The sequence below is a fragment of the Microtus ochrogaster genome (assembly GCF_000317375.1).
Source record: "Microtus ochrogaster isolate Prairie Vole_2 chromosome 14 unlocalized genomic scaffold, MicOch1.0 chr14_random_1, whole genome shotgun sequence".
Lineage (NCBI taxonomy): Eukaryota > Metazoa > Chordata > Mammalia > Rodentia > Cricetidae > Microtus > Microtus ochrogaster.
This window is the reverse complement of record NW_004949096.1, coordinates 19,911,738-19,916,575: the sequence shown is the minus strand read 5'-3', so window position 1 is coordinate 19,916,575 and position 4,838 is coordinate 19,911,738.

Below are 4,838 nucleotides of genomic sequence, written 5' to 3'. Positions count from 1 at the left end.
ATAAGTCTCTTTTGCTAGAGACAAGAAAAAAAATGACTCCTTTTGGAAAGTGGGAAATAGCTTCCCAAGTCCCTGAGGAATGCTGACTTTTATCCAGTCACCAGAATTTGGGAGCGGGAGTGTCTCAGGCCTGACAGTCTGCTCTGTGACTGGTTTCCTGCTCTCATCTAAACTGTTTCTGAACAGCAATGCCATATTTTCATTTTGCATTAGACCCTGTAAATTATCTAGCTGGTCCTAATGAGGGCTATAGGCCGCAACAGCTACATGGGACCCTTTCTTGAGGGCTTGGCTTTCTTAGGACGGGATGGCTAGACTTCAAGAGAGAAAGACAGGTAGAAGCAGTTCCCCTTTATGACCTGATATAACTCCTTTTTATTGAGCAGGACAGCATCACTGCAGGAGCAATGGGCGGGGCAGCAGACACTGTTAACAGTCTTTGGAAAATGAAGTTTGTCACATCCAGTTAAGGGGAGGTCACTTCCCACTCACCTGAAGATGGAGCCCAGGGGTTCAGTTCTGCTATCTTGCAGGTGCTTGAGCCTTTGAGCCCTCCTGGGAAAGCGGCCAAGGCAGACTTGACCTTTGTAGCTACTCACAGGGTTCCCTGCTTGAGGTGACTTACAGCACTCAGAGAATGGTCACTTGATATGGGCCACAGGACAGGAGCCCTATGGAGGAGCCCGACCTGTTCTCTCGCCTGGTGGTCTGCAATCTGCTAGGGAGACAGAGACTCCTGACAGTTGTTTCTCCTGCGGCAGCTCCCCGCTTAACTGACACTGCGTCCTCTTTCATTTTTCCCTGGGGCATGTTGTCGTCTTTCTCATTAACTTCCTCTCAACTCCCAGCAAGGTCCCTAGGCGCCTGAGCTCTGCTAATTCTCCTGTAATCCTTTGGCAAGCCAAGACGCTAATTAAATTGTGCGCTTGTGTGTTCGTGTTCTCTGGCAATCATGGAGTCTCCTAATCCCTCCTGTCGCTTCCCCCTTTTCCTGCATAGTGCAAATTCATTTAGACACATCCACCATTTTATTCTTGATAGATTTTCCTCTCTCCTCTGTCCCCATCTCTTTGTTCTCATGTGCAGCTCCCTCCCCCAGCTGCTGTCTGTGCCTGCTCCACACTCTTGCTCAGATTCTTACTTTAACTGGGTCTCACCCCTGATGTCCCCAGCTCCACCTCCACTCACCAAGGCACCCTTGTCATTGTGTGGAAATGGCTTCCCTCATGACACCTTCCCAGAAGTCCCACCACAGCTGGAAATCCGCCTTGAGGGCCCACAACACTTTGTGACTCTGTCCTGCACTGAGCTCTTCTTGTCCCCACCTTATGGTCGAAAAGCAATGGATGGTGAGCCCCTCTGGGGGATGAACGGACCCTTTCGCAGGGGCCGCCTAAGACCATTGGAAAACACAGAAGTTCACATTATGATTCAAAACAGTAAGTAAGCCGGGCGGTGGTGGCGCACGCCTTTAATCCTAGCACTTGGGAGGCAGAAGCAGGCTGATCTCTGAGTTCGAGACCAGCCTGGTCTACAAGAGCTAGTTCCAGGACAGGCTCCAAAACCACAGAGAAACCCTGTCTCGAAAAACCAAAACAAAAAACAAAAAAAAAAAACAAACAAAAAAAAACAGTAAGTAGCAAGATTACAGTGATGAAGTAACAATAAAAATAATTTTATGGGCCGGGCGGTGGTGGTGCACGCCTTTAATCCCAGCACTTGGGAGGCAGAGGCAGGCAGATCTCTGTGAGTTCGAGACCAGCCTGGTCTACAAGAGCTAGTTCCAGGACAGGCTCCAAAACCACAGAGAAACCCTGTCTCGAAAAACCAAAAAAAAAAAAATTTATGGTTAGGGGGTCACCACAACATGAGGAACTGTATTGAGGGGTCACAGCAATAGCAAAGTTGAGAACTACCGCACTAAAGTGTTGTCTCCTTGAGGCAAGGTCTAGGGCTTGTTCATCTCAGCTTCTTCCTGGGTACTCACCTAGCAACACTTCACTGTTAAAGTGACCACTGTCCTTCATGCCCATGTTCCAGGAAGAAAAGAAAAGGAGGAGGGCAAAAGGAGGGGACCTGGCATCTGTCCCTTTAAAGTCAATCCCTTTAAGAGCACTTTCTGTGGCCAGTGCAATGGCTCCAGAGGTAAGTGCTCTTGCCAGGAAGACTGATGAGAACTTGAGTCTGAAATCTAGAATCTACAAAATGGAAAGGAGAGGACCAACTCCTTCAAGTTGTAGTCTGCCCTCCACATTTGCACCAGGTTATGTGTGTGCGAGCATACACATGTGCACACACACACACAGACACATCAAATGTAAAAAAATAAAATAAACAAAATAAATAGCTAAAAGCACTTTCTGAGCGCTGGGCATAGACACCCAGCACTTGGGATGAAGGCAGGACAGCTAGGAGTTCGTGGTCTGTAGCCCCAGCTACAGACAATTCCATATCAAAATGGGAAATGAGAAAGTAAGTGTCGTAGTTTGGGCTGCTATTGCTGTGATGAAACACCATGATCAAAATCAAGCTGGGGATGAAAGGGTTTATTTTGCCTACAATTCCATATCACTGCCTATCATTGAAGGAAGTCAACAGGGCAGGAACCAGGAGGCAGGAGCTGATGCAGAGGCCATGGTGCGGTGAGGCTTACTGCCTTGTTCATCATGGCTAGCTCAGTCTGCTCTCTTGCAGATCCAGGACCACCAACCACAGTTGCCCCCACCCAAAATGGGCTGTTTTCTCCACATCAGTCACTAATTAAGAAAGCACCCTACAGGCTTGCCTGCACCCACACCTTGTCAAGAGTCCCTCCTTTCCAATGACTCTAGTGTGTTTAGCCAGGACACAGAGAAAGCTACTTCCTTGTCCCACAATGATGTCGGCTTACATCACTTAGTCCTCTCTGGCTGAATGTGTTTAGCTGCATGAGAGACTGGGTTCACTGCTTCTCTCAAGTCTGACATTATCCTGCTTCCCCACCCCAGGAAAAAAATAAAGCCCAGGGAAGACAAGAGTAAGGGAGGCTGCAGCTATATGGATTCCGGAGCCAGACCACGCCTTAAAATTTCTATTCCCTCCTCTGTAAGATTAGTTTAGTGCTATCTACTTTAAGAGTGATAAGAAAAATAAATGGGATAATCATTGTGAAAGCATTTAACACAATCCCAGGCACACACTTACCCAGTGTCTTGGTCTGGTTCTCCTGAAGGCAGACCCTGAGAGAAGAAACTGGGTTTAGGTCTGTGGTGGTGGTACACGCCTTTAATCCCAGGCAGAGGCAGGTGGATCTATTTCTGTGAGTTCGAGGCCAGCAAGGTCTACAGAACGAGATCCAGGATAGCCAGGGATATACAGAAAAATCTTGTCTCAAAAATAAAAATGTTAAGTATTTTCCCTACTGACATACCTCTCCGCCAATGTAATAATCCAAATCAGACCAGATCAGAATGAATTAGAAGATGTCCAGGTTTAATGGATGCCAGAGCTCCTGCGTGGCCCCCAGGAAAACACCGAGGTGGGGGGCGGGAAGAACCGGAACAACCACCAGAGAGGAAAAAGGGGAGACCACATGTTCATTCTCTGGGGGGCAGTTTAAATAGCCTGTGGGAGTGGTCTTGACCCTCCCTGGGGAGGGAGCTTTCTCGGAGGTGGAGTTTGGACTGAGGCAACTCCCAGGGAAGGGAGCTTTAAAATGGAACTTTCCACCCAACGTTTCAAAATGGATGCCAGGGGACTGGGGTGAAGCCCCCCAGTCAAACAAAAAGAAAAGAATTTAATTTGAAGGCTGGAAAGGTGGCCCAGAGGTTAAAAGCACATGCAGAGTTCAGTTCCCAGCATCCATGCTAGGCAGCGCGCAACTACATGGTAATTTCAGCTTCAGAGACTCCAATGCCCTCTTCTAGCCTCTGTGGGTACGTGCATGCATGTGTACACACACACGCGCGTGCACACACACACGAGAGAGAGAGAGAGAGAGAGAGAGAGAGAGAGAGAGAGAGAGAATATTTGGGTTTGAACAGTTATCTAGGAGGTACTCTCAGGAAATAGGGTGCACCTAGGAGGGGAAAGAGGACACAAACCATGTGCACGCGGCCGAACTGTCACAAAATGACTGATTTGATCCCACTAGAACACACCTTGGAGCTGGCCATAGGAAAGCCCCCACGAGGAACAGGAAGCTGCAGTCCCTGCCCCTAGTCAGTTGAGGGTTCCTCCAGAGTCTTAGCTCTCCAATACTCTGACCTGACTCAAGTGCACAACCAAGAATGCTCCAGGAGAGACACAAATGGGAGGTAGGGCAACATCCAGGCTTGGGGAGGCGTTGAGCAGGGGCAGAGCACTGCCAATGTGGCCCACAAGGTAGGGGCAAGAGAGGACGACATCCTAGCCTGGGCTCTTTCCTCTGAGCCTCCTGCCATCTATTCCTGCCCTCTGGTCTGGTATCTATGGTCTTCCACTCCTGACTGCCCCATACCCAGCATCTCCTAGTATTACTCCTCCCCCTCATCCTTTTCTGGCCTCACCCTTCCCAAGACCCATAAGAACCCCTACTGATGTGCTGTTCCCCCTCCACCCCTCTCCTGACTTCTCTGGTGAGATGTTGAATGTCTTCCAGGCCCAGGCAGTCCCAGCCCTCATAATTGTCCTGCCTTTCCCTTCTCCCACCTTCCACCACTGGAATCTGTTGTGTGATGTTTTACTCTTTTGTTTTTTTTGGGGGGGGAGCCCACCATCTAGCTCCCAAATAAGTCACACATGGAAGCTTATTCTTAGTTAGGAATGCCCAGCCTTAGCTTGGCTTGTTTCTTGCCAGCTTTTCTTTTTTTTTTTTTTTT